This window comes from Capra hircus, chromosome 22 (assembly GCF_001704415.2).
Source record: "Capra hircus breed San Clemente chromosome 22, ASM170441v1, whole genome shotgun sequence".
NCBI lineage: Eukaryota > Metazoa > Chordata > Mammalia > Artiodactyla > Bovidae > Capra > Capra hircus.
Window position 1 is genome coordinate 45830427 of NC_030829.1, and position 23848 is coordinate 45854274.

Consider the following 23848-nt stretch of genomic DNA (forward strand, 5'->3'; position numbering starts at 1 on the left):
GGTTTTACTTTTATGAGCAATACATATCCGCAGGATCATATGTTAGCCTCATTTGCATATCTAGTACTTCATCAGTAGTCTGCCTAAAGATTTTTGAATTTATTCTTAATTTTTACCCAAATAGGGTTATTTCATAGGCATTGCAAACTGGTCATTTACTTTTTGATGCATAGAATGGCTAAACCATAAGGGTGATCAAATTATTTCATTTGGATCAACCAACGTGGAAAAACTCTAGTGTCCCCTATTTCCCTTTCTTACAGTTCTGCCTCTCTGGGTGTCATCTGGAAGAAGGTGTATGTTCAAGGCTGTCAGGCCTCGTCCCTCCCTGCAGCCAATGAACCCACACATATCACACACATACCAAGCCAACAAGTGAGGCTGTCTTTCAATTATTGACAGAATTGCTGTCAGACAGCCAACTTTCAAGAGCAGAAAGTGTCCGAGGTGGCAGGAAGCATGGGGCCCCCAGAGGGCCTCCTTTTGCATGCATGGCCTGTCACGAGGGTAGCCAATTGCCCATCTCTTGTTTGTGTTATGGGAATCACCCAGCCGAGGAAGAACAGCAGTAAGAGATTCATTCAGCCTCAAGGTTACAGCAAGGAAGGAGGTCCTAATTTGAGAGCGGGGAGACTTCTCATGACAACTAAAAATATTTCCATTGAAAGGCAAAGAAAACTGAACTGACAGTTCCTTCTCTTACTGGACTCCTCACCTAGTCAATGTCCTTGCTTCTCCTCCATGACACAGGCTCTTGGCAGAGCTGCTCAGCACTTGTCTTGTGAATGGAAACTGTTAATTAAACACCACTGTGCTTCTGGGAGACAATTTCTAGGCAATTACTGACCCCCCATTCAACCCGGTGGAAATGTCCCCACATTTCTGGAAGACCTCCCTGAGATGCTAGCCTTTCCCCCAATCTTTTTTCGCTTTGATTATTTTTTTAACCTTCCTTGTACATTTGGATTTTATACAATCCTCTAATAAAACTGAAATAAAAATAATTGGGTTCCTCGGTGGTTTCAAGTATTTGTTCATTTCCAAAAGTGGAGACACTTTATAGTATTGGCTGGTTTTATCCTCTCTGTAAATTTAGATGTTGTACCTATTGGCTATTATTTTCTCTAGTCCCCAACCACTAAACAGTTAAAAATACAGGGATGCAGCTCATGGGGCTTTCATGTGGCTCTTTTCTCTGCAAAACCACTGGCTTGGCATCCACTGGCTCAGCATGTTGGTCTAATATTCTGTCTGCTAAGGTAACATTGTGGTTTAGCAAAGGGAAGGGAAAAAAAAATATGGGCGGAAGTGGAATGCCACACTATGGTGTAAAGACTTGTTTTGAGAATCATTAAAGATACATCAAGGTTCAGGAGGTCTTTGATTTCAGAACCATGAATGGGGGTCAGATGTCTCACAAACCCCTAGACATCATATACACTGTTTTGTGGGTCTTTGCATTTGTACAATTTCCTGAGAAGAACAGTCATGACTTTCACTGGATCCTTGGAGGGGTTCAGTATTCAACAAATTAATATGATTTTCAGTGCTCAAAAAGACACAGAGAATGGGAAGGAATTAAAGGACTAAGTGAGCCCCACCACATGACCTTGTCAGACACAGTCTACATTTAGCCAGTTGCCCAGGCATAGTGAGTAACACATCCTTTCACACTCCGCAGAATCCTCCTTGGGATGGTCTCCCTGTATAGAACCCTGGTCCCCATGCTGTCGGCCTAACATTCTCATTCCCCTCTGCAAACCGCTGACACCCCCCTTTTCCCAGTACGTCTGCTTAATGGGAGTTTCAACTAAACACAGGTCATGTCTTTTTGGCTAAAACTGCCTGTGAAATAGTGATAATGCTACAGATTATCAGATTACGAAACCTGCAGGGTGAGTTGGGCTCAGGACCTGGAGCACAGACAGGATTCTGGGAAGAATGTTGTATAATGCTGTCCTGCCCAGAAACCCTCTAGTGTGGGTGCAAGTCAGGCCTGTCTTGGAGCAAGCGAGAAGCAGGGATAGGTCAGAGGGAAATGAGGACTGTGGACAGGCCTGCTATTCACCGAAGGTGGCATATTTAGACCTTTTCCAGTGACAACCCCGGAGGCTAAAAGGGAAATGCAAGAGACTCTATGATTTCCTTTTCTGTGCAAAAGCTTTTAAGTTTAATTAGGTCTCATTTGTCTATTTTTGTTTTCATTACTCTAGGAGGTGGATCAAAAAAGTCTTGCTGGGAATTCCCTGATGGTCCAGTGGTTAGGACTCTCTGCTCTCAACCCTGAGGGCCTGGGTTTGATCCCTGCTCAGGGAACTAAAATTTGACAAGCTGTGTAGTACAGCCAAAAGAAATAATAATAATAATTTATGTCAGAGGGTAGTGTTTTCCTCTAAGAGTTTTATAGTATCCGGTTTTACATTTAGATCTTTAATGAATTTTGAGTTTATTTTTGTGTATGTTGTTTGAAACTGTTATATTTTCATTCTTTAAACGAAAAGACAACCCACAGAATGGGAGAAAATATTTTCAAACAAAGCCACTGATAAGGGATTAATCTCCAAAATATACAAACAGCTCATGCAGCTCAATATCAAAACAACAAACAACCCAATCAAAAAAATGAGCAGGAGATCTAAATAGACATTTCTCCAAAGAATATGTACAGATGGGTAAAAAGCACATGAAAAGACCCTCAACATCTTATGCAACAAAAATGCAAATCAAAGTTACAATGAAGTATCTCCTCACACTGGTCAGAATGGCCATCATCAAAAAATCTACAAGCATAACGGGAAGCTGCTGTATAACACAGGGAGCCCAGTCCAGAGCTCTGTCATGACCTGGAGGGGTGGGAGGGGGGTGGGGTGAGAGGGAGGGTCAAGAGGAAGGGGATGTATATGGAAGAAACACAACATCGTGCAGCAATTATCCTCCAAATAAAAAATAAACAAATAAACTTGTCAAGAAAAGGGGGAAAAAAACTACAAACAATAAACGCTGAAGAGGGTGTGAAGAAAAGAGAACCCTCTTATCGTGCTGATGGGAGTGTAAACTGGTACAGCCACTATGGAGAACAGTATGGAGGTTCCTTTAAAAACTAAAAATAGAGCTACCATATGATCCAGCAATCCTACTTCTGGGCTAAATCTGGGGAAAAATCATAATTCAAAAAGATACATGAACCCCAAGTTTCATCACAGCACTATCTACAATAGCCAGGACGTGGAAACAACCAAAATGTCCATCAACAGAGGAATGGATAAAGAAAATATTGCCTATATACAATGGACTATTACTCAGCCCTAAGAAAGAATGAAATAATGCCATTTGTAGTTACATAGATGGACCTAGAGATTGTTATACTGAGCGAAGTAAGTCAGACAGAGAAAGACAAATATCCCATCACTTACATGTGGAATCTTAAAAAACGGTACAAATGAACTGATTTACAAAACAGAAATAAACTCAGAGATGAAGAAAATGAGCTTATGATTACCAAGAGGGATGGAGGGGGAGGGACAAACCAGGAGACTGGGATTGACACACTACTGTATGTAAAATAGATAGCCAATAATGACTTACTGGATAGCACAGTATCCATTCAATACTCCATAATGACCTATATGGGGAAGAATCTAAAAAAGAGTAGGTACATATATAACTGATTCACTTTGCTATACAATAGAAACTAACACAACATAAATCACCTGTTCTCCAACAAAAATAAAGAAAAAAAAAAAGAGAGACTGAAAAGTTCTCAGGTGCCATGACAATCTTTTTACATTTCCAATATAAAAGGAATCTGAAAAAAATGAAAACATCCCAGGTCACGCTCAACCTCTGGAAAGCCCAAGACCCAAGGTATTTATTCACTTAGCCACTCAACAAATATTATTAAGCATCTATGATGTGCCAGACACTGGGATTATATTGTGAGCAAAACAGATTCTGAGTCCTCAGCCTCCCAGAATTCATGGTTTGTAAGGTGTAAAGAGGGGCTTTAAGAGGTACCTCCTGAAGCCAACGTCCCAGAGCATTGTAGGCATTCACTAGATGGTCATTACGGACAATATGTGTTCATGAAGTTAGCACAGACTGACTCATTACTTTGAATAAACAGGCTAGTATTGTTTCTTTTATTTTTATGATCAATAATAACCGATACTTAATTACTGATGTTGTACCTTTTAAATGAGAATTAGCATAGAATTACAAAGGATTGTTTTTGCAACTGCTATAATGATATATTTAGCAGGCTAATTTCCATCCTTTCACTATTCAGACAAATTAGGCATTAAGAAATTTCCTTTAATATATATAAAAAGTCAACTACAAACACACATGTACACATATAAAACAAGAGAAAATAAGGAAAGTCAGACACCCACAAAACATTTTTGTAAGGAGTATTAGCTGAGGCTTGTTTCTCTTAAAGAATGTTACAGTTACTTAAAAGAATTTGACAGCCACTATCGTCAAATACAATAATTCAAGGATTTCACCCCATTTTGTTAGAAGTAACTGAGGCTGCTTAATTTACCTTCACCTTTTTAAACCAGAAGTGTCATTTTGAAAAATGGATGGACAAGGTTTTTGAGAGCATTATTCTCTGCAATTTATCTTTCTCTTTGGAAAGAGTCACTTCAATAACAAACCCAATCTGAAACGCGTTGTCTGCACTTGGTGAAAGCACTTTGTGGGGGCCACAGATTTCACAACTCTCTAATCTCCTGGAACTGCAAGATCTTTCCCAGCCCAGTGTGATAAATCAAATTAATGTCTCCAATTACAGCCCAGGAAAACAAGAGACAATTGCTTCAGAATGAGCTGGCCCCTTTGCAAATCACGACCTTTTTATTTATTGTGTATATCATGCTTGCTTTTCAGGCGTTTTTATTTGAGGTGACTGTAATTAATGATATGGTTCATTAGTTGGAGAACAGCTCGGGCAGCTTCACAGCACAGTAGTTCACAGCATTGTGGGACTTAACTGATTCCACATGGCCCCAAATAGCTCCCTAATAGGGCCTTAGCGGGAATAGCCTGATGTGTGCATGGCAAATGACGTATTTCCAACCAGGAGTACACAGCAGAGGCATGGCGTGCTGAACAGTGTTATTTTTGGCTGATACATAATTAATATCACAGGCTCCTTCTGGTCCATAGGCTTCTCCCTGCCTTTGACTTGTATCAAACTCAGCTGATACAGCATTTTAGGTTCTTGATTAGAATGGCTTTGTGCTTGAGTTTCTGAGAGTTAATCTAATACCTGCACCAGTATGAGAGGTTTCAGTTAATTGTTTTCCTTTCTATTAAAATGTCCCCCAACCAGCAAGAGGAAAAGAAGCCCACCCAGGTGTCATGCTGTGGAAGATGCATTTTTCTCAATGAATCCCAGCTCTGCTACACGTGAGAATCGCCTACAAAGTGCCCCCAAATACACCTCATCACAGAGATCCTGCTTTAACTAGTCTAGGATAGGGCCCAGGCATCGACATTTTAAAAAATCTCCCCAGGCTTAAGGGCTTCTTTTGTATCTTGACCCCTGAACCATCTTTTTAAAACATTAGTTGGATTAAGCCTTGATGGCTTCTCACCTGCTCCTGAAACTCTGAATAACCCAGTCCCTGACATGTCTTCTAACTTGTCTATATCTTCCTTAAAGAAAACAATTTATTACCCTAGAGCTTTGAAGAAATTCTTGCCCCCATCTCCAGGTACCCCTGCAGTCCTGAGTCTACCTGAACATTACAGTAAAAATAAGAATTATTCTTCCTAAGAATCCATGGTTCTATCAGAAAGGTAGTCCATACGCTTGTCAAGGTTTTCAGATGTGTTTGCTGACTTGCATTACCCTTCCTCAGAGCTGGTACAAGCTTCCTAGAGCCCAGGACAAGGCTGACCTCACACTAGATGTTCACAGTTTCACAGCCTCAACTTAAACAAGTGGCGAGCAGGCTTTGGTCTTCTCCAGCTGGCAAGAAGTGAGCCGCCCTAACTCTGGTCAAGTCTCCTACTCAGCTGGCGCAACCATCAGCACTCATGTAGTATTTATTTTTTTCAGATTTGCAATCTAGACTGCCTCTGACTCTCGTCCTTAGCACAGTAAATAAGGTTGCTTTATCACATCCTCGAGTTTCTGTGATGTCCCCACACCTGGACGTGAATAGTGGTCCCCTGTTTCAAGTTTCCCCCCGGCTTGAGTATTGATAATTGTAGGGCTGCTTCTTTCGGCATTATTAATGGCGATTAACTGTCATGGTCCCCGGTGTCATTTATGACCCACTGGCCCTCGATGAGTCTCTCATTAATTCTGGGGCCTTTCTTTTCAGGGAACAGTGTTGCTTCCATTGTCCCTGTAGGCATGGCTTTACACCCTGTGAGAAAGCTAGTCTTCTCTTTCCCTTTATTTTGGGGTCTTTCTCTTTCGGTGATGGTAATCCTATGATGAATATCTTCCTTTTGCTGAAGAAAACTAGCTTCTGGGCATGTAGCATTTGTCTCTGTTTCAAGGTTCCCCACCCCTTTGCAGTAATCTTTTCCAACTGAATTGGCAATATTCTTATCGTCAATGAAAACAACAAAGATTAATCATTGGTCCCTTCATGGGCTTTGGTCGATCATTAATCATCCAAGCTCTGCATTGTGTAGCATCGTTGGACCCAACCTACGTATTTCCATGGGACAGATCAATCACTACTGCTTGGTGGGAGCATACTCCATCTTCCACAACAATGTAACTCACATGTAGCCATCTGCTCTAGGTCTGACTCTAATCTGAACAATCTCTTTCATGTAAATATTCACTTGCTACCTGATATATCCAATAAAAAGAGCATGCTTTAGGAATGAATGAATGAGACACCTTTAGTAGTGTCTGGCACATGCTGATTTAATTTGGAGTTATGTGTCATCTATGTTAGGCTTTAAGTCTTCTTAACTTTTAGACCAATTCTATTATTTTCAACAACAAGAATAAAAAGAGCTCCTATTAAGGCAGGGCTCGCGACCTGCCCTTCCTCTACATATACATGTTATATTTGTTTCTGTTATTCATAGCAGTCCTATGAAATGTGTACCACTATTGTGCCCAATCTGCCTAGGGGGAAGTGAAAGTTATGAAGAGGCAACGTGCTTTTCTCCAGATCATGGAATTAGTAGTGTTGTATTTAGTTGTTATTGAAACAATAGTGATTCACAAAGCATTACAACTGAAGCTGGACTTTCCATGGATTAACCCACGTGATTAAGGCAATTGTAGTGCTCTCATGTATTCCTGACCACTCCTCCCGCCTTCCTTCCTGAAGCTCACAGAAATAGCTCTTGACACTCTCCTTAGTGTTGTGGATATCACCCTTCTCAGCTAAAGATACTGACCTAGCTGATTCTGGGCCATATACTCATGAAATTTTGTCTACTGCACTGGGCAGGGAACTTATACACAACTGTTTCTCAAGACTTTAAACTTCATAGAATGTAATGAACTTCAAGGCTCATTTAGAGCAGCTTTGATCCAACTGTTCATATACAATTAATGCTGGAAATGGGCACCAGTCCATGAGTGCTGAAAAACTGAGAGGATGCTTATGTGGCTTTCTTTAACCCTTTTCCACTAATAAAATTTTTCATCTGTGATCAGTTTAATACTGCCATTTTCCCTTCCTTTTTTGCAAAGTAAAACTGGTAATAAAAAGCTAAAATGTCATCCGGACAATAAACTCTTTGACCAGTCTTCAAAATCACCCAGTAAGTTAAGGAAACAGTTAATGTATTAAACAGAGTGTAGGAAGTGGACATAAATTAACTAAGCTTCTGTACTTTAACTTTAAATGATATTATGAAGGCTGTAAGCACCCAGGAAAGAAAACAGCCTGGTGAGGTCCATTCCCCTCTATCAGCTCTGAGACTCGGTCCTGGGAGAACTTAATTAAACCCTTTTGTGTGACTCTCACAGATGCTGCTTCCACCCTGACTCTGTTGAAAGAAGTTCTGCCCCAATGGTGGGTCAAGGCATGAGCAGGCATAAATTAAAGGGTAAGCCAGCCCTGGGCTCCGGAGCCTGCATTCTTATCTCCTCCTCTGAGATCTCTACTGCTTCCCATGAAAGCCCACGGCATTCCAGGTAAAGTCAGCACCTGGAGGGGAAGTATAGAGCTGGCGGACACAAAGTATGTTTGGAAACTGGGCCTGCAAATCTAGAAAAGGATGGCAAACACCTAATATTAGGCTGCCACACACCTTCCAGGCCACATGGCACTCTTTCTTCGAAGAATACATCAGTCCTATACACCATGTTAAAACTTTCCTCCAAACAGGGCAAATCAGAAGTTATGTTATCCTAGGACCGACAGAAGTTCTTCACCTGAGTTTCAAGGATTTCCTGGGTCCATGTTTAGAGATGATGATAAGAATATGCACTTGTACAAATGTGTCATTCTGGGGAGACATTTCATGGCTTTCATCAGACTCTCAGTAAGATCCCTGGTCTAAGGAAGATCAAAACCGCTAGTTAGAAATGCTGGAGAAGGAGTGGTGGGGAAAAGGGACACTTCGCTTCCTATACTGTCGGTGGGAACGCAAACAGGTGCAGCCACTATGGAAAACAGTACAGAGGCCCCTCAGAAAACTGAAAATGGAACTACTGTATGACCCAACAATCCTACTCCTGTGCACATATCCAAACAAAGCTATCGCTCAAAAAGATACCTGCACCCTACGTTCATAGCATCACTATCCACAACAGCCAAGGCACGGAAACAACCTAAATGCCCACCAATGAACCAACAGACAAAGAAATGGCTTTGTTGCTAGGGTTGTCATGTATGTCACTGTTAGGTGGTATGGTCTGTATCTGCTTTTGTCCCATAGAATGGCATTAGTAATTGCCCATTCCCAGAAAGATATCACATAAAATTGCAAGGTGTATGTTTTGATTTATAGCTGGGACAGGGCAATGGTTTCTTCAGATGAAATGGTGGTACCATCCAGCTGGTGGGATAAGGAACCATCTCAAGCTGAACCAAAGTCAGAATTATGGACGCAGAAAACTCTGTTCCTTCTGCGCCAGAATGATCGCCTGTCTGCACTGAAGCACGTGAACAGAGGTTCATGCAGGCTTATGAAAGAGACGAGAGGCAATGCTGTCTGAAAATAAGTCAGCTGTCTATAGCACTAATATGAATACATAGATGGTGGTATACTTATAAAACAGAGGAAAACATAGGAAAAACACTCTTTGATATAAATCACAGCAAGATCTTTTTGACCCCCCTCCTAAAATAATGAAAATAAAAACAAAAATAAACAATTGGGACCTAACTAAACTTAAAAGCTTTTGCACATCAAAAGAAACCATAAACAAGATGAAAAGACAACCCTTAGAATGGGAGAAGTATTTTAAAATGAAATAACAGACAAAGGATTAATCTCTAAAATATACAGTTTATGGAGCTCAATATCAAAAAATAAACAATCAAATAAAAAAAAAATCAGCAGAACACTGAAATAAGACATTTCTCCAAAGAAGACATACAGATGGCCAAGAGGCACTTGAAAAGATGCTCAATATAACTAATTATTAGAGGAATGTAAATCAAAACTGTATGTTTTTAATCAAAACTGTATATTTTATCAAAGGCTATATATTGTCACCCTGCTTATTTAACTTAAATGCAGGGTACATCACACAAAAAGGCATGCTGGATGAGGCACAAGCTGGAATCAAGATTGCTAGGAAAAGTATCAATAACCTCAGATATGAAGATGACACCACCCTTATGGCAGAAAGTGAGGAAGAGCTAAAGAGCCTCTTGATGAAAGTGAGAGAGAGTGAAAAGTTGGCTTAAAACTCAACATTCAGAAAACTAAGATAATGGTACCTGGTCCCATCATTTCATGAAAAATAGATGGGGAAACAATAAAAACAGTGATAGACTTTATTTTCTTGGGCTCCAAAATCACTGCAGATGGTGACTACAGCCATGAAATTAAAATACACTTGCTCCTTGGAAGAAAAGCTATGACAGCGTATTAAAAAGCAGAAACATTACTTTACTGGCAAAGATCCATATAGTTAAAGCTATGCTTCTTTCAGTAGTCATGTATGGATGTGAGAGTTGGACCATAAAGAAAGCTGAGTGCCAAAGAATTGATGCTTTTGAACTGTGGTGTTGGAGAAGACTCTTGAGAGTCCCTTGGACTACAAGGAGATCCAACCAGTCCATCCTAAAGGAAACCAGTCCTGAATATTCATTGGAAGGACTGATGCCAAAGCTGAAACTCCAATACTTTGGCCACCTGACATGAAGAACTGACTCATTGGAAAAGACCCTAATGCTGGGAAAGACTGAAGGTGGGAGGAGAAGGGGATGACAGAAGATGAGATGGTTGGATGGCATCACTGATTCAATGGACATGAACTCCCAGCAAGCTCTGGGAGTTGGTGATGGACAGGGAAGCCTGATGTGCTGCAGTCCATGGGGCGGCAAAGAGTTGGACACGACTGTGTGACTGGACTGACTGAAATCAGAACTACAACGAGGTATCACCTTACACCAGCCAGAACGGCCATCATCAAAAAGTGTACAAACAATAAATGCTGGAGAGGTGGAGAAAAGGAACCGTCTCACACTTTTGGTGGGACTGAAAATTGGTACAGTCACGATGGAAAACAGTATGGAGGTTCCTTACAAAACTAAACAGAGAGCTACCGTATGACCTAGCAATCTCACTGCTGGGCATATACTCTGAGAAGACCATAACTCAAAAAGATACTTGTATGCCAGTGTTCATGGCAGCAGCACTATTTACAACAGCCAGGACACGAAAGCAACCCAGATGTCCACTGCCATAGGAATGGATAAAGAAGATGTGCTACATTTACAGAATGAAATATTACTCAGCCAGGAAAAGTTGAAGTCAGTTGAAGTAATGCGGATGAACCGGTCATACAGACTGAAATAAGTTAGAAAGAGAAAACCTTGTACATTAACACAAACACATATATATGCATAGACTCTAGAAGAATAGTACTGATGAACCTACAGGCAAGGCAGGAATAGAGGTGCAGATGTAGAGAACAGACTTATGGACATGCGGGTGGGGGAAAAACGGGGCTGCAAACTGAGAGAGCAGCACTGCCATATATATACCACCACGTGTAAAACAGGTGGCTGGCAGGGAGCTGCTGTGTAGCACAGGGGGCTCAGCTCAGTGTTCTGGACCCACATGAGTGGAACGGGGGAGAGGGAGGGAGATTCAAGAGGGAGGTGATATATGTATACATGTGGCTGATTCACGATGTCATACAGCAGAAATTAACAACACTGTAAAGCAATTACATTCCAATAAAAAAAAAACACTTAGCTTAGAGCAATAGCAACGATTTTTGATCAGGGTTACATCCACTATTTAGATCTTTAATATTAACCTCTGTAAATATTGAGCCTTCTGATCTATAAAACATGTGTATTCCTCAAGTTATTTAGATCTCCTTTAACGTACATAACATTTTATGATTTTCCATGTGGATATCTTGCCCGTTGTTTATTTCCCCTGGCATTGGATGTTTCTCAATGTTACTATAAATGTAAAGTATTAAAAATTCCTGTAAAGGTTGTCTTTGTTTGTTTTGTGGGGCTTTTTTGGCCTCTCCAGGAAGCACGCAAGTTCTTAGTTCCCTGACCAGGAACTGAACCCATGCCCCCAGCAATGGAAGCGCAGTCTTAACCACTGGACTGCCAGAGAAGTTGCTATAGAAGTTTTAAATGTTTTTTTGGTAATTTTTAAAATTACTTTGTAAAGTTTTAAATTACTTTTTCAGTATTTCAATAATTTTAGATAGAAAACAATGCATTTCTTTCCAATTTTCCTTGTATCCTGTAATCCTGATAAATTCGTTCTAACAGTGTGAACAACAGGTTCTACTGAGTTCTATGCAAGTATACATATTTTATCCAGAAATAATAAGACTTGTTTTTCCTTTCACTCATTATACATTTTAGTTTTTTACACTGCCATTTTCCACTGACCAGGACACTGTAAAGAACAAGGATACAGATAAAGTACAGTCCATTTACATTTTGATCGATTAATTCCCAATTACTAAAATGAGTGGGAATTAATCCTGTCTGGCTAATTCCCACTCGTATCAGGACTGGATCATGCTTCTCTACTCTCATCTTGCCACTTACTCCTCCTTTGTAGCACTTACCACTATTATAAATTTTAGATTTATATGGGGGTTTATTGATTAATATGCATTTTCAGTGCCACCTTTATGCATTAACAGCATTTTAAAATAAAATGCTTCTTAATCCACAAGGATTAAGAAGGCAGCAGCTGGACTGTGGAGCCCATACTGTATCCTCTTCTAAATCAGCACATGACTTGCAAAATGTATACTAAATACCAAAGGAGTGAAAAATAAAAATGGACATATGGCCAACCATGTGAGGAAGGTACCATCATGTATTCCCATTTTTCAGATGACAAAACTGAAGCCCAGGGAGTTTATAGAGCTGGTCAGTGATAGCTCTGCAATCTGTTGTATTGTAAAACCATTGCTCTTGGCCACAGACCCCTGCTGCCATGAGGGCATTTCAGGGGTTATGTATTTGGTAAGAAGAAGGTCTCACTGTTCAGGGTGGGCACTTTCATATTAGGTTCATTTGTGGGTTGAAATTGGATCTTTATGAGAGATAAGATATTTCAACCACTGCTGACCTAACAACCACTACACAAGCCCTTTAAATGCTTCATTTTGTGTTGCGTAGGCAATACCAGCTAACAGATAAACTAGATTTATTACCTTTGTGTCACAGGGGGCAGAAAGTGGCCAATTTGTCATCTCTCTCTTCTTTCTGACTCACGAATGATTGCATGTGGCGGGGGCAGTTTACATTCAGAAACTTCCCTTTCACACCTGTCAGGTCAGTTTCTCAGGGTCATTAATCCCTACCAACCCACGGCAGGCACAGCACTGACTGCTCACTGGCTCTGCTCACAGGATAAAGTCAGTGGGGGACACGGTGAGGATGGCCACAATGTGGCCTGGCTGGCCAGTCAAAAGTTGACAGAGCAGCTGCCTGGCCAGGCCTGATCCTAAAGCTGCCCTGACTGAAACATTCTTTCACTGAGGTTTGGCTTTGGAGTCAAAAGACCAAGCATGAGTTGTGGCAGTGCCTTTTACCAGCTGGGAAACCTTGAGGAAAGTTACTTAATCTCTCTGAACCTCCATGCTGTCAACTGTAACACTGGGATGGATGATACCTAATCCATCAACTTCCGAGGGCTAATTTACAGAATCATAAAACATTAAAGTTCTCGGTCTAAAGGGCTGCTCTTTTAGCCTAATAAGCATCGATTCTCTCTTCTTCAGGGAACAGGGCCCCCTCTTTCCTTGGGGAGAAACACTATTCCCTGACACTCAGGCTACAGGTTTCAGGTTGGCCTCCATCCATGGCTCCAAGGTAGAATATATGTTTCGGGCCTAGCCAATCAGAAAATCCCATCAGCCTGACCACATGCTAAGTGATTGCTTCCTAGAGAGACTTGTGACTAAGTATAATCAGAGTGAATCCTGGACTTAAAACTCAAAAGGATGGAAGTGGGGAGCTGCTGTCTGCCATCTTGTGATCATATGGACTCTGGTCATGAAACCAGGGGAGATGACAGAGAACTTGAAAGTGGATGGCATCAGGTCCTGCTGAACCAGTTTAAATCCCTGAATTAACTAACACCTGAAGGCAGTACCTGGACTTTTATTTAAGCCAAAAAATGCTCCTTCTCAACTAAGTAGTGCTAGTTGAAAATTTTCAAGGAAACATATTGTTTGGTTGGGTGTAAAATATCCATTCTAGAAATGACAAAATGAGGTTCAGAGATGAGACATATATCTAAGCGTGTGGGGAAATGTAAAGTTCCCATATAATAGCCGACTGCATAATAAAATTGCCTGCATGGCCAAGTACCTCTGTTCTCTCTGGCCCCCTGTCTTGTTAAATCCACCCAATTGTCTAAGTTCAATTCAAGTTCTATTCTCTCAGGATGTCCTCACTGACTTTACTTCATGATGTGTCTCATGCAGATCAGCCTTTTCCACAAATGCACAGCTTTCTCCCTGACCTGTTCCTCTTTGTGAAGTCTTGGTGTCTCAAGGGGATGGCCAGTCTTGCTCAGACACATGAAGGAGATCTGGACACTATAATTCCTGGCTTTTCACATTCACATCAGGCACCGTTTCTTGCTGATGGATCGAAATAAATCAGTCACTAATGTTAAAGTGATTCTTCGTCCTTCCCTGGTGGTCCAGTGGCTAAGATTTTGCGCTCGTAATGCAGGCGCCCTGGGTTTGATCTCTGGTCAGAGAAATAGATCCACATGCTGCGACTAAGACCCAACACAGCCAAATAAATAAATGCATAGTTTTTAAATACATAGTTTTCTTCTTTCTTCTAGAAAAAGAAATGGCTGGACTCTGTCTTGCCTTTTGGACTTTGAAATGTCACAGAAATTTAAGTGTCTTGCCATTTTTGCACTTAAAAAAATATTAATGGCAAAAAAAAAAAAGAGACTCAGGTTAATTGAACTATAAAAAGAAAGGTTTTTCAAAGATGGAAGAGATAATGATGATCCTCTGGCCTCAGGACAAAGGAAGTTTTCCTCAGAACAGGGACATATTTAGAAACTACAGAGAAATGCTGGATTACAGAGGTGTATATGACCTCAGATTTTAAAAAGAGGCTATAAGCAGAAGTAAATGACAATTGCAAACATATGTGAAAGGTGAAGAGTATAACTTTCCAACCAATAATTTCTCTAACCAATAGGTGAGGGAAAAAAATTGAAAACAAAATTTGCAATAAAGGGAGGCCATCGATAGCCAGCGCGTGTTCATTTTCACGTGGATGCTGGTGAGGCAATCAGAAAGACAATGTGTAGTCTTTTTTTTAACCTTTAAAATTGAGAAAAATATACTAAAAGGACATCTTAAATGAATACAAAGGAATGAACCCACAGATAAGTTCCTGGTACAAACTGTGAAGGGTAAATGTCATGACCAAAAACGCACATTCCCTTTGACCCTATAATCCTACAGCAATTTATCCTGACAATATAATCAGAAAAGATTACTGCGCAGGAATTTTACTTTCCTTACCTCAGCCCTCCATAATACCAAACACTGAAAGTAACTTAGAAGTCCACCAATTGTACATTGCCTAATTAAATCAGGATAAACGGTACATTCAAATGATAGATAAAATTATCAGAAGTGATGAAATAGACCTATATTAATTGACTTAGAAAGATGTTCACAATACATTAGTGAATGGGAAAAAAAAATCCCCCAGTAAAATAGATAATGAATGAGAATCTACTGTATAGCACAGAGAACCCTACTCAGTGCTCTGTGGTGACCTAATGGGAAAGAAACTGAAAAAAAGAGTCTGCATACAGGCTGATTCACTTTGCTATACAGTAGAAAACTAACACAACATTGTAAAGGAACTATATTCCAATAAAAATCAGTTTTAAAAAGAGCCCCCAAATCTGCAGGATCTCAGATTAAATACAAGAACAAAAAACCCTTGTATTAAATATTTGGAGAACAGTGAAAACATAGATAACAAGATGATAATAGCATTGCTCTCTGGACTGTAAGATCAAGTGGTGATTTTTTTTTTTTTTTTGCTTCTGTATTTTCCAAATTTCTGTAATAAATATGTAACTCAAAAAATGAGAAATATTTTAAAATTGCAAGCAGCATGCCTTTATACTTATCTTCACCAATGCATTCGATGCCTGTATCTGATTGACAGCATCCCCAAGAGGATTTACGTGCCATTGGGTTTGCATCATATGCCAATATATGGACCACTTGGACCTCCTCTGTTTTACCAGGACTGGTACGTTTCGGCGCAAAGAGAGATGTGTTTACTACCTAATTCATCCATTCACCAACAGGGCGCAGGCACCATAAACATTGTCATTTCCCAAATGGAAGAAGGTATGGCTTTGAAGAGCGAAGCCTTTAATCAGATAGAACATCTCACTTTGCCCCAGTCATTAAACTGACTTCAGAGACAAAGGCCCAGGGCCTTCCATCTGTTTAGTTTGTATAAAGACAGTCAAGTGATGCTAAGCGCTGGGGATACCGTGTGTTTATATTAGGAGTAATGAACTGAAAGCGGGCATCTAATCCTTTCCCTAGCCAGGAGGTACTTCCAACATTTTAAAAGTCTTTTTTAAAGAGTAATAGAACTTTATAAGCATATTGGTCCTTTCATCTCCAAGAAAGTATACTCAAGGCATAATTCAGACCTTTACATTAGATCGTATTAAGCCTAATTTGGTTCTTCAGCTCAACAAAGAGCCTGGGGGCCTTTAGGAAGTTGTAAGAGTCATAGATGTTAAAGAACCTGCCATTTTAAACAAACATGCATCTTTCCCGTCTGATAATGAATGTGCTGAATGTACTGCCTGGGGGGTCTTGCCAACATACTGAAGGGTGAGTAGTTCCAGCAACAAAGGAGTGTAAGGGGAAGAGCACACCCAACTGACGTCTCCCACTGAATTTCCATTCTTCTAGAAGAGCTCATCTTCCTCCTTTGACGTTTAGTTTCTAGGCAGTGGTCATGCTGAGGCTGCCTTTGGTGAGCCAGTAGAGGGAAACTGATGGCCCCCAAATCCTCAATTGGCTTGCTCCAGGGACCTGACACTTGACTCTTAAACCGGGATGCTTCCTTTCGTAATTTCAGTTTTCAGCCACACCTGGGATCACAGATGACAGTCAGGATTCCGTTCTTTAAAATACAAATTTGATGGCATAGACCTCACCAACCGATATATCATGTGTGGTACAGGGGGCTTGTACTCTGGTCACAGGCCTGTGTAAACCCCAGCACTACCATTACTTAGTCTGGGACAAGTTGCTAAGCCTCTCTAGGTCTCAATTTCCAAATCTCTGAGGGGAAATGGGAATACTCACTCAGTCAGTCTCACAGAGTGGAGACAAACAAGATTATGAATATGGAAACACCTTGTGAACTGTAAAAAGCTATGAATCATGATGAGAGTGCCTGAAAGTGTTAGTTGCTCGTGTCTGGTTTTTTGTGATCCCATGGACTGTAGCTCACCAGGCTCCTCTGTCCATGGAATTCTCCAGGCAAGAATACTGGAGTGGGTTGCCATTTCCTTCTCCAGGGGATCTTCCCGACCCTGGGATCAAACCCAGTTCTCCCACACTGCAGGCAGACTCTTTACTGATTGAGCCACCAGGGAAGCCCAGGTTTGTTGTTTTACCAGCTTCTTATGCAGTCAGGTAGCTTCAAGTCTCAGAGGCTGGAAAGTAGCCATGGATTTGCCAGAAGGATGCTCAGATCTAAGGCTGCGATCCCTCAAGAAGTGTCTCAAAGCATACAGTAAACCTAAGTCCCACCTGCTGTTTCAAGTCATCAGTCAATTTCCAAAGCAGCAAATTCCTAGGAAAACGTGCCCTGTTGCACGACCTAGAGTTTTGCTGCAGTAACTACTGGTCAAGTCCACAAAAGCCAGCCGCTCCTCTAGGACGGAGAAACCTCAGAGAGATTCTGCTGGCTAGTGGGACCTACTGAAGGGGTTTTACCAGCAGTCACCCTCCTCTGCATCCCCTCCCCAGGCTGACTCGGCCTCTACCAGCACGAAGAGTGGAGAACTGACTGGGCTCATATCATCCACAAGGTAGCTTAGCCGCCTTGGGATTGTCTCTCTGGTACACATATTCACGAACCCGAGGGAGGGAGAGGGGGAGGGTTGCCATTCTCTTTTCCAAGGAGGTCATCTGCCCTGTCTGCAGCTTGGATATCTGGCTGACCAGGTCTCACACCACAGGCTGCAGGTAGCAGACAAGATAGCTTTTCATCTAGAAGTGACAGGTCAACTTTGGGCCTTCCTTCCCAAGTCTGTGTTCTGTTCTCTTGGGCTACGATCTCTGCTTAAGCTGAACCCTTAACCCCCAAACGGAGGCGCCTTTCTTGGCTCTGAGATGTTCTTCCCCTGTATGGGCCAACAAATGTGTTTTCCTTTACAGCTCATTTTGAAGCTTTGTTTCACATGTGGTGTGGCTCACAGAAAGCTTTTCTTTCATTGATGGGGCTGCCTGTGACTCTCAAATGAAAACATAGGATCTGAATGAACGGGATAGTCAGCTATGGAACCTCTGACAGCACTATTCAAAATCAATGGGTAGAGCCTCACAGCTCCTACCCTGCATGGCTCACAGACATTGCTGGAATTCTTATTTATTCACTTAACTCACACCAACTGAACACTCAATACCAGCACACTTCCACATCCTGGGATATACAAAGCATTGAACCAAAGACTAGGGTTCAGCAGAAATGAACGTCCAATCACACACACACAAATTTCAGGTGCTATTTGGGGCTTTAAAGCCTCTACAGTGAGGCAATTTGATGGGAAAGAATGGCAGGGTGGCACAACCCCTTCAGCTAGGGGACAAAGCTGCCTCTGAGAGGGAACAGAGATCCTAGCCCAAGGGTGAGAGGCTAACCACGCCACTGTCTACAGAAAAGCCCAGCAAACACAGAGGCTCCAAGGCCTGACAGGAACAGAAGGGAGGTGTGTGGGATGCATGGAAGCAGGGCCCAGTGGGGAGAGTTCTATTTGGAAAGGTGAGCAGAGGCCCCACCATGTTCCTGCCATCTACAATCAGGTGCTTGCATCCACTTCTGAGTGGGAGGGGACAGCATCTCGAGGTTTAGAGTGGAGTTATCTCTTGTTCTAAAGAGATCACTCTGACCTCTGCAGGTATCATAGCTCCAGGCAGGCACAAGGGGAACAGGAACTCCAGGAAGGGATTTGGCAAACACCATGACTGAGGATTTTACACCTAATTTATACTAATTTAATTAACTTCATATTGTGAGATGCTTTTCCTTTTCCAGGACTACATGAGTAGGAGAGATTGATAGTTTAAACCAATCTAGGCTTGCTCCTGGATTTTAGAGTTGAGTCAACTTCCCATAAGCTACGAGGCTGACAATGGGAGAGAAGTGGTTTCTCAAGGAGAAATTGGGATATTGTTTTAACAGTAAAAGGTGAATGAACATTAGACAAAAAAGATAAAGTAGGGGTATGTTACATTAGGATAGATACAGATACTACTTTCAAGGAGTTTACTGTATTTAAAAAAAAAGCATTGACGCCAGAGCATGGACTGTGTCTAGCTTGTTAATGGCTATACCTCCAGTACCTAGAAGGTGTTCAAAAAAACATGATGGAAAAACTAAGACTAGGAAAATACAAAAAATTAATATCAAAAAGTGTTAACAATCCCACTGTCCAAAGATAATCTTATTACTCTTAAAATGTTGGGATCTTACCTTCTTTTTCCTTCCTATGTAAATAAGCCTTCAGTTATTTATACTAGCCAATAGGTTTAATCATACATTTTACCTTGCTTTCACTTTTCCACTGAATATTGTATCCTATGCATATCTCAAGTCCTCAATATCATTTGAAAATGCAATTTTTAACAACCGTTTAATGTTCAATCATAAGAATTTCATATAATTCATTTAAATAATCATTAAGAGGCATTTAGTTTGCTCCTAAAGTTTCACTATGATAAATAATGCTGCAAAGAACACTTACTGACTAAATCTAATGTGTGTGTGTGTGCACGCGCGCGTGTTTAAGAAATGATGAGTGACAGGTGTACTTTTTTGTAAGCATTCATAGCCTTGCCTCCACCTTGCATTCTAAGGTGTTAACGGCTTGATTTATTGTTCTTAGGAGGATAATAGAGAAAATATTTAGAAGGAGAGAAAACAGATAAACTAATTTTTTAAAAAACTTAAAGTAACTAAAAAAGAAAAGTGGCCACTCAAGAGGGAAAGTTGGGAGGAGCTGGCTGAATGGAGACATTGGTTTTTACAGAAGATTTGGGTGTGAGCTGCTAAGGTGATGCATAAGATTTTAGAAGATGGATGCCCAAAGGGGATTCAAAAGTTTTGTTGTGTATTGCATAGCACAATCTTCCCTTTTCAATCTGTCCAAAAGGCTTGGAAATAGCCACACGTTACAATTCAGTGTTTTTAGAGATGAACTTATTTTTCTTTCGGAAGTCCAAATTTGGCTAGGAATGAGTAAAAGATGAGAAATCACCCTCTCTGGCCCTACCTTTTCTAGTCTGATTTCAGTTTGGTACTGTAGGAAGGGTGTAAAGGGTGTCTCACTAGAAGAAAATAAAAGTGTGTTATGTACTCTTTTGATAAAAGCTCTTAACATTTTAGGACAGCAAATACCCATGTGAATTTCTTTCCAGGCATTCTGGGGTAAAGGATGGATTTTACTGATGGATGATAAACGCTAAAGTAGAGCAATCACATGTTTCTTGTAGGTCTCGCTCATCTTGGTTTGGGCCAAGATCAAGAAGGAATGTCGAGAACATATTATGGCTTCCATAGCTGATCTGAACCTGGACTGCACTGCCTTACACACTTGGGTTCAACTACTTTTATTTCCTGGGGACATTCTGGATGCTTTCTCTAAGAAGAACCACATGAAAGCAGCTTTGGGGAGGTTTTTCCAAGAGTGCAATATTAATATATTCTACCAGCTGTTCTCACAGTAAGGATGCAGGAGGAGGGCTATAGGGAAAGTCTCCACCTGCTCTTCCAAGAGCTCAGGGACATTTTATCATGAGTGTGCTGGTGCTGAGGAGCACAGTCCACTCTCTGAAACAAAGGCAACCACAGAAACATCCTGAAAGCTTGCCTTGACTTGTTTTTCTGTCATTTCCATCACCTGCTCTTAAACCCAGCACACCCGAACGGCCTGACGACACCTACATATCCTCCTGTCTTCGGAAAAGGCCAAGCAAGACAATATGTTCCATTTTGCTGCCTAGAACATCTGTGTCATTAAATGTTTTTCTAAAGTAAAACCCAACTAGCAATGTATACCCGCTTCTAATCTGAAACAGCTTTCACTCAAGGCTTCCATCTTGAGACAAAACGCTTTGGTGCTTCTGGAGCTCTTAGCCAGGGCTCTTCTTCCTGAGTCTGCTTCTGAGCCTTGCTTACCACTAAACGCTTCTTGTAAAATATGGTAAATGTTGGGCCTCAGAAATGCGTTCCTTGGGGAGGGAAAAAAAGTGTTGTGCAAGATAGACAGCTGAGCACACATAATGATTGCCATATGTCAAAGGATTTCAAACCTTTAAAATGGACTTGGGCAGTACTTTGCTAAGTGTTCCCATAAAACAACTTCTTTTATAGGTTTCTGAGGTCTTAGCAGTGGAAAACGGATTCCTGGTCTTTCTGTATCTTGTTTAGTTTTACCATTCTTTTGTTTCAAGGGCTTGGGGACTATCTCCCTTTGGCACCAAGCAGAATCTGATCTGGATCTTCCAGTAATGGCCCCTGAGTTACAAGGAAGCATTTTTCTCATGATATTCTCAATTTTAGTTAGCCTTTAAAATGTAGGGAAAATAGCCCTTTAGTGAAACTCAGAGCCCTGGGAGAAAGATTGATTAAAGTCATGAGCAAATGAACCATTTATCTGGCTTCCCGTGTCTCTCTTCTCCTTTTAGTGGGAAAATGAAGGGATTAATTTGATAATAAGGCAAAAATCCTTAGGTAGGGGGAATGTACATAAATTAGTACATTCTAATGTACTAATGTACATTAATGTACACTAATGTACTGTATCGAATTCTTAATCCTAGAAAATTCTTCATGAAGGCCTACCCACAATCTAAAATGTCTCAGGTGGCTTCTGTATCTTAGAAAGGAGCCAAGATTCTTTCAAAGGCCCCAGGGAAGAGGTTTAAGTTCTTCAAATCAGGGAAACTGGGCACTCAGAGTGCCTCCAAGCTCTCTCCATGTACCTCTTTGCCCATTGTAAAGTGCAGCTTTCCGCATAACAAAGACTAAGACAGGTTTTGTGTGTGTGTAACAGAATTGACAAAGTCCTTGTTATCCTAAGACTTATGTCCTGGACTGAGAGATGGAAATTGGAAAGTAGACCAATCAGATCCCTATCTCCTTTACTAAGTGCTATTAAGGAGAAAAACTGGAGGCTGTGTAAAGGGTGATTACAGGATGACATGGAATGGTCATTGGAGGTCCCTTTCAGAAGCTCATATTAAACTGACATCTGAAACATGAGTTAGCCACAGGAAGAACATTCAAGACAGAAGGAACACAAGGACTGAGGTTCATAAAGGGCTTGGTGGGTATTAAAGAATGCCAGCTTGGCCAGAGCAGAGTGAGCAAGGAGGAAAAGCATAAGATGAGGACGAAGATGCAGAACTATGGACTTGCGGGCCATAGAAACAAATCTGCATTTCACCAAACTGTAGCTAACATTAAAGGCTTCAAGGCAAACTGAATCCAGTATGGATCTCTGTGTCTGGGCTTTAGAAAACCAGATGACAATAATGCAAATTTGCATCACAAGAGGTGCCAACATTTTGAGTTTGCATAAAAAAGCAAAGGCATAGCACAAAAATACCATTTAAAATTCTCCCCTCTTACACAGTCCTCTCTGTTTAACATCAGCTCCTGCCCCAACCCAACCAGTCAACATCTTTGTTGGTCTGTCTCATGTTGATTGCGCAATATAAACATTGGACAACAGAAAACATATACAAGGCAAATAGATTAGAAAATGAAATTGCAACTTTGACAAAGGATGCAAAATTTCTTGGAGTCCTGGAAAGTTTAATCAAGTTAGCTATACTCAAAGCCATGGACCAAGGAGGATTGGGCAGAGTTAAACTAAAAGAGAAAAATCATTGAGTATATAATTGGAGCTTTAAGTGAGAATGATCTGAATATCAAAGAGTGAGAAAAACCTTCAGAAAATGTGTAAAATCCTTGAATAATTTTGAGAGAGATAGATACTTTATGACAATATTACAGAAGTTCAAGGAAAGCTGAATTTTGCTATTAAACAATTTTGTCAGAACTGAAAAAATATTCAATTGATATTTATATTTTCTGAGAGAGTAGAGTTTTATTTAAGCCCTCTCTTTTGATCTGTTTTGTCAAATATTAAATAAAATAAGCTTGTTTTCATAATTGCTATCTTTGTTTTTAAAGCCTCAATGTTTTTTTACAGTTTATTTTGAAAATCTAGTCCCTATTTTTGATGGATTTATGTTAAGTAGTAGTTTTCCAGCACAGCAACAATTATCTTTGGATAATGAAGACCTCCTGTGCACACAGTTAGGAATGTGCTGTCTCTGCATATTAAGAGGACAGCCCTGAGTCACTCACCAGTGCTCGAGCACCTTGAGTTACTTCTTGAAGAAGAAGATGACTTTCCTAAGTATTCATATTCTCATCTGATCCTTCACCTTGTGTGAGGAGTTGTCTAGGAAAGGAAGAAAGCTGGGTCTAAGATCCTGTGGCTTCAGCCAAGTGAGTTAATTGACCATAGCCCAACCAGCAAATGAAAGCACTTACCCCCAATGGAGGGATATTTCCGCTAAGCAAGAGCTTTCAGAAGCTATATTAAAAATGTCCTTGTCCTAGGAATTTTCAGATGTCTGGATAACATTGTAAAGACTTCCAGATGGAAGATGTACCCCATTCAGGAATGACAAGTATGATACAAGTACTCAAAATTCTTTCCAACACTGCCTTTGAGAATGTCTGTCTGTGGATACCTCTTCAGAAACTTCCTCAGGCAGAGCCAAGAGCTTGCAACATGATGTCCAAGAGACTTGGAACCATATTCAAGTTTCTCTCCTTCCTATTTGTGTGATCTTGGACAAACAGATTTATCATCTTACTTATCTCAGCTGTGAAGCTGGGCATAGCAATACTAACCCCCT